This window comes from Periplaneta americana, chromosome 8 (genome assembly GCF_040183065.1).
Source record: "Periplaneta americana isolate PAMFEO1 chromosome 8, P.americana_PAMFEO1_priV1, whole genome shotgun sequence".
In the NCBI taxonomy this organism is placed as follows: Eukaryota; Metazoa; Arthropoda; class Insecta; order Blattodea; family Blattidae; genus Periplaneta; species Periplaneta americana.
Window position 1 is genome coordinate 115,439,589 of NC_091124.1, and position 14,074 is coordinate 115,453,662.

The window sequence follows — 14,074 nt, forward strand, 5'->3', positions numbered from 1 at the left end:
TAGTCATGTAGGGAAACATCTTGATATGGTTTTGGTGGACCAGTAGCGGTAAGTTTGTGAATCTACGTACCCTTGGAAATGGATCAAAGCCTCGTTGGAGAATAAAAGTTATGGGTCTATTTACTCATCATGCACACTATTCGCAACCCATTTACAAAATGTACGCCTTTTTCAGGATCGCCCAGCTTTAGCTCATGACACACACCAAATTGCTATGGGTTTATTTACAATAATTGTAGCTCTATGCGCGAAGAGTGAGAAATTTCCGCTTGCTGGACAAGTCGCCTGTATGGATTTTATAGGCCTAGATAAATATGTAGTCTGCTAATTTACAGATTGCTTTACAATTCGGTACCTTTACATCACATCCGCAAAAAGCCTTTGAACTGGAAGAACGGACTCTGTACGTAGGTAGGAATCTTATATGAAGAAATGATTTTCTAAAGAAAACAAAATCTCAGCCGTATTACATAGGTCAACTTTTTAAAGACATATTGCTCTGTAGATAAACAAAAGCCTGTTACAATGGTCGAATGTCTCACATTGACTACGACGTGTTCTCAGTCAGTGTTTGATGTGTACCGAGAAACCCTGCGCGCGGCCCACATTAGAATGAGACACACCAGAGTAATCTAAATGTAAATACCTTAATTTAAAGATAATAAACATATTTAAATACTCACAAGTACCAAATATGAAATAAATCTTTACAGGAGACTAGATACTGCACAGGAAGATGAATATAGTATCAGACACCATGCTTTCATTTCTAAGGGTCCTGCAAAGACATACATGAAACAAAACTTAAATATTGACTGCATTACACAAAATTATTGATACAATATATGAAATTGTAGTTTCTTTTGGCTATTATAAATGACAAATTTAGTCCTTATTTAGAAATAAATTATAAATTCAATATAAGTGTACAGTTATGAAGTCATTTGTATCTATTACATACATATACATATATAATCTATGACAATATTTACTAGTTTAATTAAATGCTTCCAGAAACATAGCTCATCCAAATTTAAAGGTATTCTAAACAAGCAGAATTTTGTTGAACAGTGCATTTGTATATTAACAGACTGATGTGCGAAATAATTTTAACCACTAAAAGCGAGTTCAGCACTTCACAGTAAATCATAGAGATAAAGAGATAAGGTAATTTCATAGTCCGCACATAACATATTGATAACGGTATAGGTAGTAGAATCCGAGCCAACGAAATAGATCTCTAAGCAAATACAATATTACATTCACAGCATTAAGCTGTCTGGCACCATACTGTAGTGTTTGTATACGTATTAAGTTTTTTTTCAAGAATCATAAGCACATTATATACAGTACCTATATACATGAGCGGAGGATGAATATACAATGCGATTCATAAATTGTTCCGGAAGTTTTCGAGAGAAATCTACATGTGACATTTAATGTTCTGTACAGTTTCCCTAGAAAAGAATGAGGCGATTGAATATTCCAAAGCCTCAGAAGTAAGACACTGCGCATGATCGGACACCAGAGCACTGATACACAAGATAATGAATATTAAGGTACTTAAACTGCCAAAAATATGGTAATATAACGTAAATAATAGATACATACATATACATAAATCGTGTAGTCAAATTGACATTGGACCTTCATGATTAGATCGATATCCCGCACAGAACTTTTTTTGTCTAAATAACGTTGAAATAGAGTTCTACAAAGTTCTGAGATTAAGTGTTAATGAACACAAACAATACAAAATTACAAATTATTATATTATAAATGTTAATCTAATGAATGCATTTACACCATTGACATATATAGGTCATGATATATATATATATATATACAGTGTAAATGCATATATCAATGGCCCAGAACCAGACTGTTCCAAGTCCATTTTACTTTTTTTTTTTCTTTCAGGAGAGCTATTTTAAGCTCCTGACATTCAAAGCTTCATGAAACAATTTGGAATAGCTTCATAGTAACCTTATGGAGAGTAATATTTACAATTTTGTTCGATTCATATATGCAGACAAGAACTGGAACATAATGAAACACAAATTTCTTTCTTATAAAAAGTTGGACTTAGAATAGTCTGGTTCTCAGCCATCGATATATTAAAAACTACCAATTAAAATGAAATTTAAAAATATTCCTAAGCCACACACACAAACTTTTACAAAGGTTTAGAGTCCTTAGGCCATGTCATTTGTTGGGTAATTATTACAATATTTTATTAATAGCTTTCCCATACGTGTAAGAAATGCACTCGCACAAAACAACTTTTATTAAAAGTGTGGCTTTGCACTATTTCATTCTCACCCCTTCAGTTGATTTTAAGTATTTTATCTACGTGTTTACAATACTGTTTAATTTAATGTGCAGTCAGTTTTATTCATGTTATGATTTAATGAAAAATCAATGTTGCAGTTATTGACTAATTACATTATTAATATTCATTATATTGTTAAATCCATCTGTTAAGTAAACAATTGAAAAATCTTGAATGTTTAAGATGTCAATATTTATGTACTTTATACTATAAGGCGTTAAAAGAATCTCAATAGGTTTGGGATCCTCTACTTTATAATCACTTGTTTTAGTGAAAAAATATTTTCTTTCTTAGAATATCTAAAAGTTTAACTTTAATAATATTCCGAATAGCTTTAATTGGATTATCTGAATTTTGTACTTTTCTATTCAAATGTATTCACTTTGCCTCTTTTATAACTGATAAAATTGCACATACTTCTTGTAGTAATTAAGAACATGAGAATCATTACATTGCTACTCATTACATGATAGATTCCTGGTTTAAAACATGACATTTTTAAGTCCCTGCGTTATCTATAAGTTTCTACTTTTGAATTTTTTCGCAACATTGAGTGGAGAACATTCACTGAAGTGATTCTGAAATGCAGTGAAAAATACATTACATTTACTCTTAATATCAGTAGTACTAGTATTATATACGTTTTTCCAAGATTCATTTTGCATACATAAATATAAATAATCACTAGATTAGCATTTACGGCCCTCTTTTAGTTATTAAATTAATATTTTGGAATTGTTCACTGGAAACATTAAGAATTTGTTTATCATATTCAGACAAACCATTGATTGTAAGTTCTGTCGAATAGGAATTCAGTCTAATTCTGTTTCTAAAACTTTTATCAGTGGTTGTACTACTTCTAGCTTGTATGCTAGTTGGGAAAATTACTCTACGACTAAGGGTCTCAGTTTCAATGAGTGAATTTAATTTACTTTTACGGAAAAGTTCCGAGAGATAATAATCTATGTTTATGTCACTACAGATCACAAATTCCATATGAGGTTTCTAAAGTATTTTCATTACAAATTCAATGTTGGCTATAAATATTAATAAATGATATAAGAAATATGAATGATTGTAGTTAAAAGTTTGATTTACATTATAAAAAGCAAGAAGTTACATTCCTCGGCAAGATTCGAACTTTCGATGTTTGGTTTTGTCGTCCAACGCATAAGCACGGACCTATTCAATGTTTATGTTAATAACCTACAATTTAGCTGTAGCAAGTGGTGTAATAACTTGGGATTTCTTTGCTTAATGCAATTAGATTTTATTTGATTAGTTTCGCAACAATTGGACTTCCTGTTATATCCTGTTATTTAAATAATTAATTTCGGGTTGATTTATTAACTTTTACTGTGCAAGATGCCCCTTATTTAAATAATTCTATATCACTTAAATAGTCATTGTGTACAATAAAGTATTATCGTCATCCCTCATTTCTCATCGTAATGGCGAACCGACGTGATATGAGACAGCAAGTTATAGCTCTAGTTGATGCTGGATATGGGCCAGATCTGCTGGCCGTTTGGTCGGTGTTCATGGCAATACAGCCGCGAGGTTGGTTCATCGTTACCAAAATTCAGGGGAGGTCGAAAGTCGCCCTATTCCTGGGTGTCCGCGGATTTCTTCGTTGGAAGTGGATGCTTTCGTATTCGAGACAGTACGACAGGACCCCTTCCGAACTGCTAATGAAATAAGAGCAGAATCTAACTTTCCCGGTTCTTCACAGACTGTGATCAACTGGGCTGCGCAAATGGAAATATTGGGGGAAGGACAAGCTGTCGACCGTCTTGCCTTCCCAACCAATCAAGTTGATTTCCATTGGAGAAATGTAATTTTCTCCGACGAAACAACCATCTCGAGTGATTACGAAGGTCCTGTTCATGTCTATCGTTAGGATGGCCTCCGATATGATCAGCGCTATGTGCACTGGTGTGAAAGGTTGGGGATGGATGTCTTACGATGGGTCTGGCGTTATAGAATGCATTGATGGCCGGTTTAATGCGGGGCTTACGAGCACATTCTGGAAAATATATTCCTTCCTTCCTTCCTTCCTTCCTTCCTTCCTTCCTTCCTTCCGCCCGAGAACGTTTTCCCGAAGAAACATTGCTCTTCCAGCAGGCTAATCATCCCGTGCACTATGCCCCAAGCATTCAAAGATGATTTCAAAGGTGACCCGAGATCGAAATCGTTCATTGACCTCCGAAGTCACCTGATTTGAATGTCATCGAAAATTCATGGTCTGAATTGAAAAAGAGAAGAATAGCCACTTATGAACACCGACGCCCTCGAAATCGAGATGAATTGTGGGATCAAGTTGTTAACACCTGGAAAAATCTCGCCGAGGATCAGAACTTATTCCACAATCTCCATGCCGGATCGACTTAGAGCTGTAATATGTAGAAGCTGATGGCATGTGGACAAGATTTTAAGTTCACGGGTCTCTTTTTGTTTCTTATGTTTTTTGTTTGAGGAATAATACTTTTAACTTCCAGGTAAGATTTATTTCTTTAGACGAGGTTCAGCCCATTTGTAAGATGCAAAAATTGGGCATAAATTATTCTATATTTTTCGACAAATTAGTCAGTCGAGAGAGTCTGAACAAATTAATTACACCTCAATAAAGAAAGTTTTACCTGGGATCGAACACGAGACGTTTCGGCTATACAATGGAACGGACAGGCTAATGTATGAGCTACCGAGACAAGACAGTGACATTAGCAGTAGTCCAGAATTTAGGTCCAACAGCAGGCATTTGCCATTCGGTGCAGAGAAGCAATGATATGTTGTGAAATCGTGGCCTTAAGTGGCTGTCTTCTACGTGATTCTTATTCTAGTCCTTGTCCTTCTTGTGGTCCTTGTAACAATTCTTGTTGTATTTGTCACGGTACTTATCGTGGTTTTGGTCCTTTCGTATTCCTAGTCGTGAACCATATCGTAGTCGTTATTGTAATCCTTGTCGTGGTGCTTTCCGTTGTCCATGTCGTCATCATTATCGTAATCCTTGTCGTCTTTCTCATGATTCTTATCGTCATCTTGTTGCCTTTGTTGTGGGCCTATTCATGATCCTTGTTGTCTTTGTCATGTTTCTAATCGTGGCCTTGGTGCTTGTAGTAATGCTTGTCATGGTCATTGTTGTGTCCATGTTGTAGTCCTGATTGTTATCCGTATCGCGATGCAAGTCCTGATGCTTACTGCCGTCGTTGTTATTCTTGTCTTTGTGTTCGTCCGTGTCATGGTCCTATAAAGATCGTTGTTTCTTTGTAGTAATACTTATCGTGGTCATTATTGTTGTCCAAGCCATAGTGTCTTGTTGCGATCATTGTTTTGGTGCATGTCGTGGTCTATGCCGTGATATTTATCGTGGTCCATGTTATGATATTTATTTTGGTCTTTGTCCTTATTGAAGTTCTTATAATGGTCCTTGATGTCTTTGCCATGGTCTTTATCGTGGTCATTGTTATCTGTGTTGTGGTTATTCTCTGTTTTGTTGGAATCCTTATCACAGTGCTTGTTGCCATTGTAATGACCTTTTACGATCTTGTTTTTGTCATGGTCCCTATCGTTACCTTGGTCCTTATTGTGTTCCATGTCATGATTCTTTATTGTTGTCCCTGTCTTTGTCCATGTCGCGTCGTTATATTGGTCCTAGTTGTCTTTACCATGGTCCTTACCGCGAAAATTGTTGCCTTTGCCATGCTTTTTTTATCGTTAATATTATTATCTTTGTCGTGGTCCTAGTTGCCATTGTAATGGCTCTTATCGTTTTTTTCTGTCTTTGTCTTGGTTCTTATCGTGGACCATGTCGCGATTCTTATCGTGGTTCCTGTCGTCCATGTCACGCTTCTTACACTGGTCCTTGTTGTCTCTGACATATCGTGATCCTTATCGTAGTCAGTGTCGCGGTCCTTAAAGTGGTTCACGTTATGGTTCTTATCATCCTGAACCTTGTGGTGCGTGTCGTGGACCATGTCGTGATCCTTATTGTGATTCTTATAGTGGTCCGTATTCTCCTTCGCATAGTCCTTATCGCTGTCTTGGTCTTTATGAACCTTATCGTAGTGTTTTTCATGGTCTTTATCGTGATACTTATCATAGTGTTTGTCGTGGCTCATGTCGTGATTCTTATCAAGGTCCTTGTTTTGTTTTGTTGCCATGGATCTTAACATCGTCCTTGTCTTTGACGAAGTCCTTATGGTGGTTATTCCATGGTTCCTGTCATGGTCCTTATTGTGATCGTTGCCGTAGATCTTATAATGATCCTTGTTGTCTTTGCCACGGTCCTTATGGTGATCACAGTTGTCTTTGTGATGTTTCTTATCGTAATCCTTGTCTTTGTTGTGGCCCTTGTTATGGACCTTATCGTGATCATTATTTTTGTCGTGGTCCTTGTTGTCTTTGACAAGTCCCTTATCGTGACCTGTCGACCAGGCTGGTATAGCGCTGCCCTTCTATACTCAAGGTTGCGGGGTTCGATCCCGGGCCAGGTCGATGGCATTTAAGTGTGCTTAAATGCGACAGGCTCATGTCAGTAGGTTTACTGGCATGTAAAAGAACTCCTGCAGGACAAAATTCCGGCACATCCGGCGTCGTTGATATAACCTCTGCAGTTGCGAGCGTCGTTAAATAAAACATAACATGTAACATGCTTATCATGACCTTTATTGTATTTATTGTGGTCATTGTTGGCATTGTAATAGTCCTTATCGTCCTCCTTGCTCTTTTTGTCATGGTCTTTATTAGGTATTTGTTGTCTTTGTCATGGTCCTTATCTTGGTAAATTTCGAAGTCCTTATCGTGGTCCATGTCGTGATATTTATTGTAATCCTTGTCTTGGTATTTATCGTGTTTCTTGTCGTAGTATATTATCATGGTCCTGATTTTGGTCCTTATCGTGGTCCTTGTTGTCTTTCTAAGTCCTTTTCGTGGTCCTGGTACTTTTAATCCTTATGCTGGTCTATGTAATGGCATAATCCTTGTCGTGGTGTTTGTCGTGTTTCTTGTACGTTACTATGGTCCTGATCTTTGTCCTTGTTGTCTTTATCGCGGTCCTTACAATGTTGCTTGCTGTCTTTGTCGTATGTCTACGTTTGTCACTTCAAAATTAATATTGTTTTTCCACTTTGGCGAATGACTTTCGTGTTACACGGTATATTTCAATCTTTCATGAAAGGGAAACGATTAAGGACGTAAAAAGAGACCTACACCAGAAATACGCAGATAACTGATAACATTTTGCACTGATGTGCACTTTGGAGTAGGATGAATATAGGCCTACACATGCGCGACCAGATGTCTTCCTGGCTACGTCGATATGGAGTGAACCGCGCTGTAGAACTTTAACTTCCGACGACCAAGAGTCGTCTCATTCTTTTAGGGGAAATGCACGTACTTAGTGACGATTACTAAAACACTAATGACGGACAGTTTGCAAATAACATTAATGTAGGGCAAATGCAACTGTTTAAATGTAAATTTTACGCTTTATTAAATCATTATGGTCATCATATGACAAGGATATTCAATTGTAATCATGAAAAATATACGTATAGGTGTGAATTCTGCCACATCAGTTTGTCTTTTTACAAACTGGAAGAAGGTTCTTTATGAATATTTACACTTTCGCAACACAAGACATTGCGAAACTTTTAATTCAGTTGTTCCTTGTGGAATACAACAGACGAAAACATCAATGCTGTTTTCTTATTAATCATATATGTATAACAGAGAAAATACAACCTCATTATTGTGTAATTCTCTCAGAGTCTTAAAAACACTGGCTTAGAATGTTGCAAGGAGTTGTGTCTTCATTATAAGGACTGTTCAATAATGAATGTAATGATTTTTGTAATATTGCATCTTTATTTACCCTCCAAATTTTGAGCTTTATGAAAGTAATCTCCATTGGTTACAATACAAGTATCCCAGCGTTTCAGCCAGTCTGTAAAGACGTACTGAAAATCATTTTTATGGGTCTTTCAAAAGCCCCTCTTGCACATTGTTTTTAACTATGTTGCGCAATTCTTCAAATTTGAAAACAGGAAGTAATTAACATGATGAGAAGTCAGAGATGTAGGGAAATTAAGGACACATTTCACGTCCATTTTGGTGAAATATGCCATTACTGCATGTGCAATGGGAGGCCGTGCATTATTCTGGTGAACTATTCTCCCTGTTGCATTAAGATGTGGTCATTTTCGCCTAGCATGATCGTTCAAGGTTTTCAATACCGGTACACTTTTGTAGTAATGTCCTGTCACAGTTGTGTGTATTGGTACAACATGCTGATAAAACATTTTCGAATATCAAAAAATGAAATGACCATGATGACAATGATTTTTCCTGCAGATGATTTGGCTTTCTTTCGTGTTGGCGATGATGCAGATTTCCACACAGAACTTTGGTGTTCGCTCTCCGGATCTAAATGATGCAACCAAGTTATGATCTTCGAAAGTAATCCCCCAACTCTCTCCTCTAATATTCTTTTGAGCTACAAACAAACCTATACTCGAATCTCCAGTTGTTCGGAAGTAAGCAGTCTTGAAACACACTGGACAGTAACACGTGTAACTGCAGTTTTGTGGGTGGTACCTAATGAAATGCTCAGAATCTCTGACACTTTATTATTGTTGTTCATCTATTTTCCTTCACAATTTCAGCTGCAGTATTAATGTTTACGCTTGTAAGAGCCGTGGTTGGGGTCCCAGCACTAGTGTTTGCCTTCCATTTTTAAACATTTTGCATCACCTACCTACGAGCAATGGTATAGGGTAAGAAGGAAGAACAAATTCCCCACATGCCTGTTACAGCATTTCATACCCTCAGCACACGGCTTTCTAAGACAAAAGCAAAATTTCAGAGTAGCGTATTGATCCTCACGCGTCAAGTCCATGGTGTCGTAGGCGGAACTAAACATATATCTCGTCCAGATCATCTGCCATAGATGGAAGTCGTAAATAAACTGAACGATACCATTATCACATAGTAGATGAAGAGATATAACAAGCTTATACCGGTAACAAACTTTTTTCTTGGAATTCGTACTAATCCTACCCACCCTACGTTCCTAGTTGTTAAGTAGAAATACAATAGCTGTACAACAGAACCTAGCATTGTCAATTCTGTGTCTGAGGGGAAGTGATGTTTTGTGTCATGAGTCATGTCTTACAATAACACGACCAATCTGCGTCGAGTGTATCCTCTGCACCTAGAAATTAATTTACATTATTTTGATTGATTGCATTGTGTGTACTATCATCTTGCAATAAAAATGTGTTGGGGAGAAATTACGATTCATGAGTTCAGGTTTATTAATTTACAGTACATAGATATTAAGATTTCATAGTAGGCCTATTCATTAACAGAATAGTGTTGTTTAAATCGCTATGATTTTGAAGTAAAAAAAACTACCTGGTAAACAGCCATTTTGTGCTAGAGACAAAACTAACTAAATCTTACTAATTTCGGAATGTACCAAACCTATACGCACATAGAATTATTCCAATTCAGAAACAAGTAAACTAAAAAAAACTCCAAAAGGAAATAACATTTCAATGGATACCTAGTCATTGTAATATACCTGGAAACGAGAAAGTCGATAACATTGCGAAATAGGCAACATATTTGCAACCAAGACCTCTTCAAGTGATATCTCTATCCAGTGTCTTTGCTTCAGTAAAGTCTCATTTTATAAACCTATGAATCAACAATTGGCTCTCTTCTGACAAAGGAAAAATTTTACAGTCCGTACAAAAAAAAAAACAAACAAACAAATTACCTGGAAATGTACAAAAACTTGCCCACACATGTTCAAACATTTTTAACAAGAGCCAGAACAGATCACATTGTCACACAATTGTATCTACACCGATTTCACCTTTGTGATATTCCTACTTGTCTGTGGTGTAATAATCATGATGAAGATCTGGAACACATTCTTCTATGCTGTCCATCCATAAACCACAAAAGAAGTAAATTAAAGCCTTCAGTACCAGTTGCAGAAGACACAGCCTTGCAGTATTTATTATTTACTACACCCCAACTCTGGTTACTAGCAACAGGTATCTATAATGAACACCAATCAAAATACCCCTCATTTCTCATGAAAAACAAAAACTGCATAGACTACAGTGGACAGGGCCGGCCCTTGGGGGGGGTGGCAAGTGGGGCGGTCGCCCCAGTCCCCGGGCTTTGGGGGCCCCGAAGCCGGGAAAAAATTCATTCTGTCGACTACTAATTAAAATAATGTTAGTACTATGTTCTTGTTACGATTTTTACTGTGAGAAACTTAAATATAAATAGCGAAATGAATGTTGAGATAGCTTTTGTATCCGTAACGAAACCAATTTTTGACAATAATGTTAATGTATGTGGATCAAATGTTGCACCGTTTGTTGAAGGTTTAATTACCAACAGTGTTGTACTAAATTGAACCTTGATTTCGCCGTGTAGCATAACAATATATACTGCAATCTTTATTATTGGCAATTTACTTTATTTCATGTTACTTATAAACGGGGAGGTTCAAATAAATACCAAACCCGATATTCGATATAGAAGCACGCAATAACTCGATTATTGCAGGTGTTTTCTTCAGAAGCAAGCTTTAGCATTACCCTTCTCCCCGCGCTTTACCCTACATTCAGCATCAAGGTTAATGTGCGTTGTTATTACTGAGTTGTATAAAAATATAAAATAAAATAGTCTTCCAGTTCTTATGTTCATTATAGGTTTGAGTTCGGCATATCTTGTCCCACCCAGTACAACAGAATCTGTTCAACACGCTGCTAGAGTTCCTGATTCAAATTCTAGACACTTGAAGGACAGAATATTAAACTATTATTATTATTATTATTATTATTATTATTATTATTATTATTATTATTATTACTATTATAAGGAGCATCTTCTGTGGACCGCTGGAGAAAGAACTAAGGAAGAAACTAGTGAAATGCTATGTGTGGAGTGTAGCATTGTATGGGGCAGAAACATGGACATTATGACAAAGTGAAGAGAAGCGACTAGAAGCATTAGAAATGTAGATATGGAGAAGGATGGAGCGTGTGAAGTGGACAGAGAGAATAAGAAACATAGCTGTGTTGGAAAGACTGGATGAAGAAAAAATGATGCTGAAACTGATCACAAAGAGGAAAAGGAATTATTACCTGGGTTACTGGTTGAGAAGAAACTGTCTTCTGAAGGATGCACTGGAAGGAATGGTGAACGGGAGAAGAGTTCGGCGCAAAAGAAGACATAAGATGATAGACGACATTGATAGTATAATATGGATCATATGAGGAGAGAAAGAGGAAGGCAGAAAATAGGAAAGATTGGAGAATGCTGGGTTTGCAGTGAAAGACCTGCTCTTGGGCAGAAAACTATGAATTAATAATGAATTATTATTTCTATTAGTATTAATAGTAAGTAGTTGCAGTAGTCCAGTAATATTAATGTTGTGTTATGCTATTGGCTTTGTGGTTAAATTCGGTTGTCGCAACTATCGCACCGAGTTAAAGTAAAAATAAACTCACTTTTGAATTTCTTCTCGGAAGTAGTGAAATGAGGTAACGGTTACTATTGTCAGTCGATAGTGGATTGTTGTTCAAGTTGTATGTTTATTGAATTCGTTTCTTTAGTGCTGTGTGTGTGAATTATTTCCTCTGTTCAGTTATTTTTTTCCTAGTGCTGTTGTTATGTCGGGCAGAGAAAGGGATAAGGGACGTAAATATCAGACAGGAGTTGAAGATATGCGCAAAAAAAAAAGAAAGCACGAGGAATTTCAAAAGTCTGAAAGGGGAGCAAGTGATAAGTTTCTTTCCACAGATAATAATGAATCTGTGACGGGGTAGTCTACTAGAGATTTTAACATAGAGAGTAATTTCTCGGTTATTAATAGTGTCGATGGTGAATTTGCAAGTCTTTCAGATTCTGTTATTTCACCTACTATTCATTCCGAATGTTTACCCCTATCTCATCTTCCTAACAACAGGATTCCCCACTATCTCCACCACAATCACAATCTCCTCCGCCACATCTACCATCTAAAAATCTAAATACTCAACTAATGCTTTGGATGATCCAGGAAACTGGCGTGCATTCATTGATGCTGGCTTAAGTGAATTCTCAGTGGAAAAAGGACCAAAACAAGTTTCAGGGAGTTATAATTTTCCCTTGGAGAGTAACAATAGACATTTTTCTTCGGAGTTATACTCTCGTATCTTGGTAAATGGTGAAAGATGTTCAAGAAAGTGGTTAGTTTATTCAAAATAAAAAAATGGCCCATACTATTTTTGTTGTAGACTTTTTCTAGCAAGTCAGGTTAATTTGAGCAGCCTTTCTACTGGGGAAGGTTGTAAAGATTGGAAACATTTGAACACTAAGATCGCCAGTCATGAACGATACAATCAGCATATCTCATGCATGACAATACTCGTATAATGTATTACAACATTTTATAAATGTAATGTCACATCTACTGAAATAATTCCCAAAGCGCATAACAACAAAAGAAATCAGTATTTATTTTCTTCTCTCGAAGTTGCATCAAATTCCAGAAATAATGTAATACACTCAGGGACAAAAAAAACCGGACACTTTAATATTGCTGGTATTTTGCAAAACATTATCTTCTCATACAATATTATGGTAGCCATCTGTTGTTATGGAGACGTGTATACATTGTTGATTGTTTTTTTGTTTTATAAACAAGCCATTACAACCAAATATTCCAATCTTGCTTTCGGAGTCTCAGCTATAAAAATTTTGTCTCAACCATTTTGTGCTTCATTATCATTATCATTCGTTATTTCTTTAGTTTTACATTTTCTGAGTTTAAGTGGGGTTGTAACATTTGTCTTAAAACAAGATGCGACCTGAAGATGTGGCTCGAGCTGTAGCCCTTTACGATGATGGACGCAGTGTACGTTACATTGCAAATGTTATGAATATGGCTAGAAGTACAACCCATGAAGCCATAAAACGGTATAGAGAGACCCTAGAATATACCAGAAGACCTGGTTCGGGTCGTCCAAGAGCTACAAATCCAAATGAAGACAGGTATATGGTGTTGAGAGTTCTTAGGGAGCGCAACCTGCCAGCTACTAGTGTAGCCCAGCAATTTGTTAACATGCATGGACGCCCAATTTCGGCCAAAACAGTTAGAAGGAGGTTGAAAGCAAGTGGACTGATATCAAGTAGACCTGCAACTGGTCCCAGACTTCTCAGGATGCATCGAGTTGAACGACTGCGTTTTGCAAATGATCACAGGGATTGGAGAAATGGACAGTGGAGCTGTGTTCTGTTCACCGATGAGTCCCATTTCAATCTGTGCTCACCTAATGGACGTGAAAGAGTTTGGAGAAGGAGGGGAGAACGTTTTTCACAGTGTTGCACTTCCGAAAATGTGCCGTATGGAGGTGGTGGAGTGATGGTTTGGGCAGGAGTGTGTACGGATGCTCGTACAGAGTTGGTTTTTGTTGAAAATGGAAGACTAACAGCTGATAGGTATATAAATGAATGTTTGGCTGATCATGTTGTGCCATTTGGCCAATTTGTAGGCGATAATTTTGTTTTAATGCATGATAATGCACGGCCGCATACTGCCCATGCGGTCGGAGATTATCTCCAAGAAGTGGGAATCCATGTTCTTCCATGGCCAGCAAGGAGTCCAGACATGAACCCAATTGAACACGTGTGGTACATGCTGGGACGGCGTGTTAAGAATAGACGACCGAGACCAGA

At 37.0% G+C, this 14,074-nt stretch overlaps 1 protein-coding gene across 8 annotated transcripts in view; it reads right to left on the bottom strand.

Annotated features, from left to right (window-relative positions):
- The window catches only part of LOC138704971 (uncharacterized), a 157,604-nt gene that overhangs the window by 109,615 nt on the left and 33,915 nt on the right, over positions 1–14,074 (bottom strand). For 6 of the 8 annotated variants that reach the window (XR_011333514.1, XM_069833454.1, XM_069833452.1 and 3 more), the window contains exon 2: positions 684–778. The exons of 1 other annotated variant lie outside the window; for it this stretch is intronic. The gene's annotated coding sequence lies outside the window, so the exon portion shown is untranslated. Of the gene's footprint in view, positions 1–683; positions 779–992; positions 1,128–14,074 lie in introns of those variants that run through there. One more of the 8 variants, XR_011333515.1, reaches the window with a different exon arrangement.